Source organism: Rana temporaria, chromosome 12 (assembly GCF_905171775.1).
Source record: "Rana temporaria chromosome 12, aRanTem1.1, whole genome shotgun sequence".
Classification (NCBI taxonomy): domain Eukaryota; kingdom Metazoa; phylum Chordata; class Amphibia; order Anura; family Ranidae; genus Rana; species Rana temporaria.
Window position 1 is genome coordinate 69349076 of NC_053500.1, and position 13650 is coordinate 69362725.

Here is a 13650-nt window from a genome sequence, read left to right on the forward strand (position 1 = left end):
GTATAGTGGTATACAAGGAGGGGGGCTGTGGAGGAGAGTGGTATACAGGGAGGGGAGCTGTAAAGGACAGTGGTAAACAGGGAGGGGAGCTGTGGAGGAGAGTGGTAAACAGGGAGGGGAGATGCAAAGGAGAGTGGTAAACAGGGAGGGGGGCTGCGGAGGAGAGTGATATACAAGGAGGAGGGTGCGGAGGAGAGTAGTATTCCGGGAGGGGAGCTGTGGAGGAGAGTGGTATACAGGGAGGGGGGCTGCGGAGGAGAGTGGTATACAGGGAGGGGGGCTGCGGAGGAGAGTGGTATACAGGGAGGAGAGCTGCGGAGGAGAGTGGTGTACAGGGAGGGGGGCTGTGGAGGAGAGTGGTATACAGGGAGGGGAGTTGTGGAGGAGAGTGGTATACAGGGAGGGGAGCTGTGAAGAAGACTCTGGTGCAAAGAAGGGGGGCTGTAAACGGGACTGGGGTACAAGGGGGGCTGTGAAGGGGACTGAGGTGCAAGGAATGGGGGCTGAGGACACTGATGTAAAGGGGGAATGTCTGTGATGTGAAGGGGGAAGAGGGCTGTGATGTAAAGCGGGCACTGTATTGTAAAGGGGTGCTGTATTGCCACTATTTGTCTTCAGGCCGGTTCCAGAGGTTAGGTGGCTGAAGAAATAGGTGGAGAGGCGACACAAAAAAACTCCACCACCCCCACCCTATACATGGGCAAGGCAACAGGGGTGGAGTCAGGGGTGGAGCCACTAGAGGGGCAGCGGAAAATTTTTGTTTTGCCTAGGGTAGCAAAAATCCTTGCACCAGCCCTGCCAATGAGGGCTGCAGATGCTGGAGATGTGCCTCTGTGTAAATCCAGGAAGGGAACTGGCAAGTACAGAACCACAGTATATATAAAATAATATGCAAAGTGGTTGGAGGGAAGCTTCAGAATGGCAAAGATGTTTTTATTACAAATTATGTGAGCAAACTGCAGTTCCTCTTTAAGGGAGTGTGGGCCAGCCGGTTGGAACAGCCTCAGTTCCATTTACACCCCTACAAAGATGGAAACAGTTTTCTATTAATATTATTATTATTATTTTTTATTATTATTATAATTATTTTTTTATTATAATAATTGTTTTAGCATTTTTAATTCTCTTCAGTTTTACACTCATTCCACAGCCAAAGGCCCCTTTCACAAATCACAATTATATATATATATATATATATATATATAACGCTACCCCCTCAGGAGCCGCTGGTTAGATTGGGACGGCATGATTATGTTACCTCTGTGATGTGTCTAGGGATGATGATGGAGTAACGGAATGTCCAAACAGCAGAGTGTCGTTTTCTGTGCTTTATTTACTTGCCCAACATGGCAAACAGTCAACTTGAGGTAGACAGAGAAAGGAGAATTTGCAGATTCAGGCCTCTAGAAAACGGAAGCAGTCCTGCCTCCAATGGGACTTTAACTCACGTCGCCACTCCAGCCGTGTACCTGGACAGGCCTCTCACACCGACCTGGCAGCCAGAGTATCACTTAGAACCTCTGAGAAGGAACAAGTCTCTGCCACCGACTTGGCTCTAGTAGAATTAGGATTAGTAGTGAGACCTCTGCCACATGTCAGTATTCAGGAACATGGATGGTAGAGCGAATCCTCTCAGTAAAAACAATTTGCCTGAATCTCCCTCAGGTAGCTTTTCTATATGGTCACCAACTAACAGGTTGCCATCGAGCAAACTGTCAGTGTACGGTCAACGTGATCCCCGATGGATTGTCTAGGCCCTGTTGGATTGCCTGCCTCTGGGCTCACCTCAGACTGACTCCCCATCGAACAGCACAACTCGCTTGGGATCTTCCTCATGAAGTGTAGGGACCCAGTAAGTCACTGGGGCCCCTTTGCAGCTTTAGGTGCTCCGGGCCATGAGGGCCCAGAACCAGGAACTCCGCGTAGCACTGCGCCCCGGCCTGGTAGGCCATCTTGCCGGGGCCCGAGATGTGCGCACACCCTAAAGGTGGGTGCCGCACCCGGAACCAGGAACAAGCGAAGACCACACAAAATGGCATCCGCCCTAGAAGTACCCTCCCCCAGCATGCCCCTCGAGGGAGAAACTCCTCTGATTGGCTGCTGGCAAGAGGCATCTCTTCCCTGAACCCCTCTGGCGCCACCCGCTATCCAAAGATGGAACAGTATCTTTGGAACACAAAAATTAACCCACAGGCCAGTCCAGCCGGACAGAAACCTAATTTAACGAATCATATTGAATGAGAGCAAAATAACTCTCTCATTCCCCTCTAAATTTGACATAGGACCTGTACTGAAAGTACACAGGCGCTACACATTATATATATATATATATATATATATATATATATATATATATATATTCCCCTGACGGTGGGTGTCGCTGTCACCACAGCTCATGGTTGGAAAGGCAACAGGCTGGACGTATTGGGTATCTCTCTCTCAGAAGAGGCTCGGGGGGTGTGTTCAACCCACTGTGCATTCTGGGGAGGGGTACTTAAGAGACAGACGCCATTTAGCGGGGTTCGTCTTCCGATCACGACCTGAGAGCCCTCCTGGCCTCAGGAATGTTGAGCTGTTTTGTAGCGAAGGCCTAGCCACTGAGAGTAGGCACAGGCGTTTCTGGGGCCTACTGATCCAGGGATGGTCCTTCGCTACCTTATCTGTGGAAGGAAGCTGAACCAGTGGGATTAAATTGATGGACGTACCCTGGCGGATTTACCGAACTATGCTGTCGGTCCGCCTGAAAGATTCTTTGCACCGTGAGTTGTGTAACTTTTGTTGGAACTATATCGAGTGTGCAGTCGGTTACATGATCTTGTGGCAGAAGATCGTGGGACCGCCTGACCATACTCATCAAGTCTGTGGCAGAGACTTTGTCGAGCTTTGCATTAGCTGCTAGGCCTGTGATAGTAGGCCTATCTGGTGGTTGCTGAAATCCAGTGTGGAGCTGAGTTAATCCTCTGGATCTAAGTGGTACCCGTGATCCGCAAAGTGAAAATGCCCGAGTCTTTCCCTCTACCCCTCTGTTGGAGAACTTTGTTAATAAAACCCTTGAAATAGACTTCGTGTTGGTGCGTACATTCTTGTGGACAACATTTCAAGGACAACCCCTGAAGCGAGCAAAAGGAACAGTAAGGTAACGGCAGGCCCAAATCTAAACCAGCAGCTCCTTCAGGGGTAATGCTACATATATATATATATATATATATATATATATATATATATATATATATATATATATATATATATATATATATATAAAAAAGGAAAGTGCAGCGCCAAATGAAACCGGTCTGCCCTGCTGAGCAATACCTTGTAGGCCCCGTACTCACGACCAAACATGTCTGCTGAAACTGGTCCGCGGACCAGTTTCAGCAGACATGTTTGGCCGTGTGTAGGCCCGAGCGGACCATTTTCGGGCGGATCGGACAGGTTTCCAGCGGGCAACTGTTTCCTGGACTTGCTTTTAAACAGTCCGCTGGAAACCTGTCCGCCCGGACATGTACGGTCGTCTGTACAGACCTACCGTACATGTCCTGCCGCCCGCCATCCCTCGCATGCGTCGAATGACTTCGACGCATGCGTGGAAGCCTTTTAAAGGCAGGCCGCCCACGTCGCCGCGTCATTGTCGCGGCGACACCGCGGACACGCCCCGCGTATTGTTTACGCGCGGACCTCTGTTCGATGGTGTGTACGGCCATCGAACAGAAGTCCCCGGGCAGACATGTCCGATGAAAACGGTCCGCGGACCGGTTTCATCGGACATGTCTGCTCGTGAGTACTCGGCCGTAGTGTATTCGTGGTGAATATAGATATTACACCTATTCCACAGTGTATACAAAATAGTATAAATATTAAGTGAATCAAAACAACAGTGAATCACATAGAATGGTCCTGAATAGACCTTCACGGTCCAACAAGGTGTGCAAATATAGTAAACAGTGTCAGAAAGACATTGTAATTAATCCGTGAAATAAAAACAAATAAGTAATTCTATATTTGGATAAAGTACATAGTCCCATTAACCAGTTAAAGCGGGGGTTCACCCTGTTAAAAAAAAAAAAAACGTTTTTTTTTATTAGACCATTAAATTCGGCATCGTAGCGCGAGCTACGGTATGCCGGTCTTACATTTTTTATGCCCGTACTCACTGTGCTATCTCTCATTGAAGAATCCGGGGAATGGGCGTTCCTATGGTGAGAGAAGGTGATTGACGGCCGGCCCTGGCACGTCACGCTTCTCCGGAAATAGCCGAAATAGGCTTGGCTATTCACGGCGCCTGCGCATAGCCTGTGCGCAGGCGTCGTGAATAGCCGAGACCTACTCCGGCTGTCTTCGGGGGGCGTGACGTGCCAGAGCCGGCCGTCAATCATCCTCCCTCTCCATAGGCACGCCCATTCCCCGCGGGAGTCGGATTCTTCAATCATCGATATCACAGTGAGTACGGGGATTAAAAATGTAAGACCGGCATACCGTAGCTCGCGCTACGATGCCGAATTTAATGGTCTAATGATGGAAAGGAGGGTGAACTACCGCTTTAACCACCAGCCGCCGTCCAAAAACGGCGGCAAGGTGGTTGCTTAACTGGGGGTCGCCGTTCTGAAACGGCGCCCAGCAGAAGCAGTAATGCGCGCCGCCTCGGGCGCGCACACAGAAAATTCTACACAGATCCAGGTAATTGACCAGTAACAGCGGTCTTTTACCATGTGATCGCGCCGTCCAATGACGGCGCGATCACAATGTAAACAAAGGAGGTCAGGGAAAGTTTACCTCCTCTCCTCTCCTCTCCTCACACAGTATCAGCGGGAGAGAAGAGGAGATAAACTGTGAGTGTTGCTGACCTTACCATTACCAAAAAGTGCCCCATAGTGCCACATCTGTGCCCATAGTGCCACATCAGTGCCACATCTGTGCCCAATAGTGCCACATCTGTGCCTAAAGTGCCACATCTGTGCCCAATAGAGCCACATCTGTGCCCAACAGTGCCACATCTGTGCCCAACAGTGCCACATCTGTGCCCAGTAGTGCCACATCTGTGCCACCTGTGCCACACCAGTGTCACCAGAGCCGCACCAGTGTCACCAGAGCCGCACCAGTGTCACCAGAGCCGCACCAGTGCCACAACAGTCCTATACTAGTGCCACAACAGTGCCGTACCAGTGCCGCCTGTGCCCACCAGTGCTGCCTGTGCCCACCAGTGCCGCCTGCGCCCACCAGTGCCGCCTGTGCCACCAGTGCCGCCTGTGCCACCACGGCCACCTGTGCCACCAGTGCCGCCTGTGCCCACCAGTGCTGCCTGTGCCCACCAGTGCTGCCTGTGCCCACCAGTGCTGCCTGTTCTGCTAATCGGTGCACACCAGAGCCCCACCAGAGCCACCTGTGCCCACCAGAGCCACCTGTGCCCACCAGTGCCGCCTGTGCCCACCAGAGCCACACCCGTGCCACTACAGTGCACATAAGTGCCGCCTGTGCCCACCTGTGTCCACCAGTGCCACCACAGTGCTCTGCAGTACAGCCTCACCAGCCACCAGTATGGCAAAAACATTTTTTACCGGTGAGCAGGCCTTACAGCGTCTACTAGCCATGAGCGATGAGAGCAGCGAGGAGTCTCTGTCCGATTCTGATTTGGCCTATGAACCCGTTATAGACAGTGGGTCTGATTCAGAATCTGAAGAGGAACGTGTGTCCAGGAAAAGAAGGGGTGCTGGCGTGGAGAAGCGGTCTACTCCCAGACGCGCAGGGCCGTCCACCTCAAGCGCTGTGCCTACCACCTCAAGCGCTGTGCCTACCACCTCAAGCGCTGTGCCGTCCACCCCAAGCGCTGTGCCGTCCACCCCAAGCGCTGTGCCGTCCACCCCAAGCGCTGTGCCGTCCACCCCAAGCGCTGTGCCGTCCACCTCAAGCGATGTGCCACTGCAACAAAGCCCAGGCACCAGTAGGGTGTCATCTCAGCCCCAAAGGGATAGGGGCCATGCCAGCCTTCCCTATGGCCTTCAAAACCCCCTGTGGCTTCCCCCTAATTCCAGAGCAGCAAATATCCCCCCCTTCACTGCCCAGCCAGGTGTCCAGGTGAACACCGAAAACTTTTCCATGCTTAATTTTTTTAATTTACTTTTCACCGAAGATTTGCTATCCTTCATTGTGGCCCAGTGCAATCTCTACGCACAACAGTACATAAGAAGCAACCCTGGTTCCAGATATGCCCGCCCCTTTGAGTGGAGAGAACTAACCGTGGACGAATTCAAAATTTTCTTAGGCCTAACGTTTACTATGGCACTTTAAAAAAAAAAACAATTGTACTCCTACTGGTCCACCAAACCCATTCACCACATGCCACTCTTCTCCTCCCTTATGCCAAGATCCTGATATTTAATAATTATGCGGTTCCTCCACTATAACGACAACGCCCAGTGCCCTCCCCGAAATGACCCTGCTTTTGACAAGCTATATAAAATTCGGCCACTACTAAATTTTTTCACTCAACAATTTCCCCAATTATATACCCCTGAACAAAACATATCCGTGGACGAGTCCCTTGTCAAATTCTCAGGCAGGCTGAGCATCAAGCAGTTCATCCCCAGCAAAAGGGCCCGATATGGGGTCAAAATGTACAAACTTTGCGACAGAGCCACAGGGTACCTCTACTCATTCATGGTGTATGAAGGGAAGGACTCCCAACTGCATCCCCCTGAATGCCCAGAGTATATGGGAGTCAGCGGAAAAATGGTCTGGGATCTGATCTATCCACTCTTTGGAAAGGGATACCACCTTTATGTGGATAATTTCTACACCAGCTTGCCCCTGTTTCGCTGTCTTTACCTTCGGAATACCCCAGCATGTGGCACAATAAGACCCAATAGAAAAGGCTTCCCGCAAAAACTGGTGGATCAAAAGCTCAGACGAGGGGAGTCTGCAGCATTGAGGAACCAGGAGATATTGGCTGTCAGGTGGAGGGACAAACGGAACGTCCACATGCTTACATCAATCCACGACGACACCTGCGTGGAAGTCCCCAAAAGAACCGGCCCAATCCAAAAACCAAAATGCATCTATGACTATAATTTGCTCATGGGGGGAGTGGACTTCAATGACCAGATGATAGAACCCTACCTGCCCACAAGAAAATCCCGCCACTGGTACAAGAAAGTGTCCATTTATTTTTTTAGTTTGGCCTTCTATAATTCCTATGTAATTTACAAAGAATCATCAGAGAACCCCGTATCATATCTGGACTATCAAGAAGAAGTCATCACCGCCCTTTTGTACCCTGAAAACCCACCAGAAAATATTCGCTCTGATTCTGTGAGCAGACTGCACGAGCGTCACTTTCCTGAGCAAACCCCCTCCCGTGAAACAGGCAACAGAAATCAGAAGAGGTGCCGGATGTGCTCCAGAAGAGGAATTCGAAAAGACACCACGTATTACTGTCCCGATTGTCCTTCCCAACCAGGCCTCTGTATTGGAACATGTTTCCGCCGTTACCATACGTTTCTACATCATTAGGGACGTATGGTAAACGCAATTCTCATTTCCTGTAATTTCCCCCCACACCCCTTATGCCACTGCACTGAACTGTACATACCTCTGCCTTCTCCGGAACCGACCATGGCCTGTTATACGACCACTCTTTTGCCTAACCCTAAACATACTTCTGCCTTCTCCGGAACCGACCATGGCCTGTTATACGACCACTCTTTTGCCTAACCCTAAACATACCTCTGCCTTCTCTGGAACTGACCCTGGCTTGTTATACGACCACTCTTTTGCCTAACCCTAAACTGTACCTACCTCTGCCTGCTCTGGAACTGACCCTGGACTGTTTGACCACGTTTTTTGCCTGCCCCTTGGATTGATCTTTTACCCTGCTATACTAGTGGGAACACAGGGGTCTCACATATGTGAGGGGCTCCAGAATTGTTTTTCTGGATGAAAAAACTAATTTTTTTTTGATCAAATACCACCAAAAGAAAGCTCTATTTGTGGGAAAAAAAGAACAAAAATGTCATTTGGTTACAGTGTTGTATGACTGAGTTATTGTCATTCAAAACGTGAGAGCACCGAAAGCTGAAAATTGGTCTGGTTATTAAGGGTGTTTAAGTGCCCAGTTGTCAAGTGGTTAAATACACAGGGGTATTCTTATATTCTCATAGATGGAAAAAACGCCCTCCTCTCTGATACATGGTGTCCCATCTTCAGATAGTTGATCCTTACAGTAAGAGTAGATTAAATACGCTTACCAGCTAATGTAGACCCATAGCTCACCATACGGTGGGGGGTCCTCAAGGCTTGTGTGGGCCGATTGCCCTACCTGGTTACCCTCCCGGACAATCCAGATGATGTTCCAAGCCAGATCCTTTACAGCAGCCGAACAGAGAATCTCCAATGGTGATTAACTTGTTGATGAATGGAATCCTCAGAGGATCCAACACAGATGAAAAGAAAAGGAGAGAGGACACCTCCTCATAGCGTAAAAAAGTATTTAATTTAAAAATCAAAAAAACATGCTCATAATAAATCCAATTGAATCCGAAGAGATCATACATATAAAATGTCCATATGGATAAAAAAATGCCAATACACAGCAACCACAGCAATCGCAGCAAAAGTCCACATTCAAGAGGTATGTGAAAAAGTCAAATGCGCAGTAAAGGTGGATATATTCAGTAAACCCGACCGGTTTCGTCTTAATAGACATCAACAGGGGTGCATATGAGTTGTTAGAACACAGTACACTGAAAGAATCCAGAGTCACCACCAGTCGAACAATACACTAAATCAGGCATGTCCAAAGTCTGGCCCGCGGTTTGATGTGGCCCCCATTTGGGATTTACATATACATTCTAATGTGGGCCCCCCCCCCCCCCCCCAAGTACATTCCCGTGTTATTTTATTTTTTTATACATTTTCAACATGACAAATCCCGAGCGCCGCTCTCATTGTTAGGATGTGTAGCTGGGCGTGTTCACAAATCTATTTGCCAGAGCCGTATGAAGCTGACAACGCGCAGAGCCAATCACAGGCACTGTGCAATAAACTTTGTATAAAATATTTACTTTGCATTTCATTTTAATGGTTCAAAGAAAGTCAGGTAAAATGGCCGGCCCTCATACATGTTCACCTCATGAAATCTGGCCCTCTTTGAAAAAAGTTTGGACACCCCATGCACTAAATCAATGATCAGGTAGAAGCAGTACACTACAGACTGCTTTAAAGACAGAGAGGACAAAGAGTCAGGATAAGAAAATATCCTCATTCAGATTAATTCTTTAAAAGGAGTTGTAAAGGAAAATGTTTTTTCACCTTAATGCAATCTAAGCATTAAGGTGAAAAAACATCTGATACTTCCGCCCCCCCCCCCCGAGCCCCCCTTATACTTACCTGACCCCTCGAAAGTCCCGCGCGCGGTCCCGAGATCCTCTTCGCAGCTCAGCCTGACCACTGATTGGCTGGAGCGGATGGTTAGAGAGCAGCGCAGCCATTGGCTGGCGTTGCTGTCAATCACATCCAGTGACGCGGAGCACCGAGGGGCGGGGCCGAGTGATACAGCTAGTGGCTATGGCCGCTCGCTGTATCACAGGAGCGCGCCCGCAATTAGTGACCACCATGTGAGCTCTCGCATGACTGTGGTGAGTAATTGCGGGGAGGACCAGAGACAGCCGCCGAGGGACCCCAGAAGACATGGATCGGGGCCACTCTGTGCTAAACGAACTGCACAGTGGAGGCAAGTATAACATGTTTGTTATTTTAAGTGGAGGTTCACCCGGAAATGACAATTTTTAAGATTAGATTCCTGCTCATTTTGTCTAGGGGAATCGGGTAGTTTTTTTTTAAATTGAAGCCGTACTTACCGTTTTAGAGATACATCTTCTCCGCCGTTTCCGGGTATGGACTGCGGGACTGGGTGTTCCTTCTTGATTGACAGTCTTCCGACAGGCTTCCGACGGTCGCATCTATCGCGTCACGATTTTCCGAAAGTAGCCGAACGTCGGTGCGCAGGCGCCGTATAGCGCCGCACCGACGTTCGGCTTCTTTCGGCTACTCGTGACGGGATAGATGCGACCGTCGGAAGCCTGTCAATCAAGAAGGAATGCCCAGTCCCGAAGACCCATACCCGGAAGCGGCGGAGAAAATCGCTCTCTAAAATGGTAAGTGCTGCTTCGTTTTTAAAAAAAACTAGCCGATTCCCCTAGACAAAATGAGCATGAATCTAATCTTAAAATTTTTTTTTAGGGTGAACTCCCGCTTTAAAAAAAAAAATGTTTCCTTTAGTGACTCTTTAGTATTTAGTTGGCTTATCTTAAAAGAGATATGCATGTTAAAAGGGACAAACATCCCTTCTGGCAATTGTGTCTAATTTAGTAGCTGTATAACTGAATGAGAGAGCTGTCTCATTTTTATAACACAAAAATAAATTTTATCCCGCTTTATAGTAATATTTCCGTATCATTTTTCTGCATTCTGGTCCTGAGATTTCTATGCCCCTTGGATCCTTGGATTTTTTTAAATTCCTACAACCATGACCTCTACAGTGGTGTAGATAATAACACAGACAAGATAGAAAAAAATCAATTTTTAATAGAACAATATCAAACTATTTTAAAGTACTGGAATAATTACGATAAAAAAAACTGTACTTATTAAACTGTTACAGAAAATGATATTTAACGGTCTTTAGATAATACTTTCTTTGGGCTGGGTTCACACTGGTGTGATGCAAGCAAACCCTGCGAATCCTGTGTGGGTTATCGCATCGCACTTGATTCGCAGATGGTTCACACTGACATCTGTGAACCGCTGTGGGTGTCAATGTAAAGTTAATGACACCCTCAGATCGGTTCGCAGATCAGTGTGAACTGTGAAATGGTACACCCATGCAATCTGATTCCAGTGCAGACCAAAAAAGGGGTCCTGTACCATTTTGTTCTGAATGCGATGCAAATTCAGCCATAAAATCTATGGGCCAGATTCAGAGAGAGAGAGAGAGTACACCGGCGTATCTACTGATACGCCGGCGTACTTTCAAATTACCCGCGTCGTATCTTTAGTTTGAATCCTCAAACCAAGATACAACGGCATCTGGGTAAGATCCGACAGGCGTACGGCTTCGAAAGGCCTTCGAATCGTAGATGCAATACTTCGGCGTCCGCTGGGTGAAGTTCGCTTCGTTTTCCACGTCGGGTATGCAAATGAACTTTTTCCGACGATCCACGAATGTACGCGCGGCCGTCGCATTCTCTTACGTCGTCTCTAGTCGCCTTTTTCCGGCGTATAGTTAAAACTTGCCATGATAAGTATGACCGTCGTTCCCGCGTCGAAATTTGAATTTTTTTTTTTGCGCAAGTCGTCCGTGAATAGGGATGGACGTAATTCACGTCTAAGTTAAAAAAATGACGTCGTTGTGACGTCATTTCGCGCAATGCACGGCGGGAGATTTCGAAACGGAGCATGCGCAGCTTATTCGGCGCGGGGACGCGCTTCATTTAAATGAATCACGCCCCCTAACCGCCGATTTGAATTACGCTCCGAGAGATACACTACGCCGCCGTAACTTACGGCGCACATTCTTTGTGGATTCAAAGAATAAAAAAGTAAGTTACAGCAGCGTAGCGCATCTCTGATACGCTGCGCCTATCTAAATGTATGTGAATCTGCCCCAATATGGTTATATTTGCATCGCACAGACATCGCATGTGATCTGCACAGCAATGTGGTGCAAATAACATGCGATGTCTGTTCAAACCAGTGTGAACCCAGCCTTAAACAACAATACAAAATATGTAACAAAGAAGGTAAAATAAAAAACACAACTAAATCAAAGAAAGTGCAAACATAGTGCAAAACAAATGACATTAACCACTTAAGACCCGGACCAAAATGCAGCTAAAGGACCTTGCCCCTTTTTGCGATTCGGCACTGCGTCGCTTTAACTGACAATTGCGCAGTCGTCCGATGTGGCTCCCAAACAAAATTGGCGTCCTTTTTTTAGCCCAAATAGAGCTTTCTTTTGGTGGTATTTGATCACCTCTGCGGTTTTTATTTTTTGCGCTATAAACAAAAATAGAGCGACAATTTTGAAAAAAAAATATATATTTTTTACTTTTTGCTATAATAAATATCCCCCAAAAATATATATATTTAAAAAAAAAATTCCCTCAGTTTAGGCCGATACGTATTCTTCTACCTATTTTTGGTTAAAAAAAAAAAAAAAATCGCAATAAGCGTTTATCGGTTGGTTTGCGCAAAATTTATAGCGTTTACAAAATAGGGGATAATTTTATTGCATTTTTATTATTTATTTTTTTACTACTAATGGCGGCGATCAGCGATTTTTTTTGTGACTGCGACATTATGGCAGACACTTCGGACAATTTTGACACATTTTTGGGACCATTGTCATTTTCACAGCAAAAAATGCATTTAAAATGCGTTGTTTACTGTGGAAATGACAGTTGCAGTTTGGGAGTTAACCACAGGGGGCGCTGAAGGAGTTAGGCTTCACCTAGTGTGTGTTTACAACTGTAGGGGGGGTGTGGCTGTAGGAGTGACGTCATCGATTGTGTCTCCCTATAAAAGGGATGACACGATCGATGCAGCCGCCACAGTGAAGAACAGGGAAGCTGTGTTTACACACGGCTCTCCCCGTTCTTCAGCTCCGGGGACCAATCGCGGGACCCCAGCGGCGATCGGGTCTGCGGGTCCCGGAGCTTCGGACCGGGTCGTGGGAGCGCGCCCACGACCCACGGCTGGGTACATGTACAGGACGTACATGTGCCCAGCCGTGCCATTCTGCTGACGTATATGTGCAGGAGGCGGTCCTTAAGTGGTTAAGATAATTTATCCCTCTCTATGAAATGGTGTTTGCAGGAGAGGTGATGTTAGCATTACCAAAAATGGGCTGTCTAACTTTATTTGGATTTAGCCTGCTCCTTCTTTCTAAAATTATCTGGCCAGCATTCAAAAATATTCTTTCTGCAGGCACAGAAGTCGCTACTGTGCAAAGTCTTGTCTTCATAGATTGCCTGCCTTGCTTTCCACCAGGCCAATGGATCATCAGTCCTTGGAATGAGGGATTCTTCAAGATATCCTCTCAGTTCTCTAGAAGTAGGGTTGCAGATGGTAACTGCATCAGCCACTCGCTCATCAAAGTCTGCCCAGAAAGACATTTGCGGTTCAGACCGAGGAGGAGCTGGGGGGTCCCCAAGGCCAGCCTGAGGATGATCCCCATGGGTAATGGACCCCATTCTTGCAGCAGCTGCAGTGACACTTTTGGAGGCTTCGTCTGCTGCTGCATCATGAAATGCCCTTTGCTTAAATCTAGGGTCCAGAAGGGTTGCCTCAGCCAACTGGCGAAAGTGTTCAATTTGGTGGAATTGTTTTTGCATCTCATCTGCAAATGCATTCATCATTTGCATAACAGGGCCATAATTGGATACAGCACCACGGAATTTCTGGATGACATTTTGCAGTCCCCTTGCCATCAAAACGACCTTTGTCACATATCTGTTATAATGAGAAAGAAAGGACACACATTACTAAATGCATACAATCATACCTAGTGTTGGCCAAATGCATACATTATTGTTTATGACAAAGTAGTTACCCATGTGGTTTGAACTATTGCAAAATGATAGTTTAAAATGATACATCCAT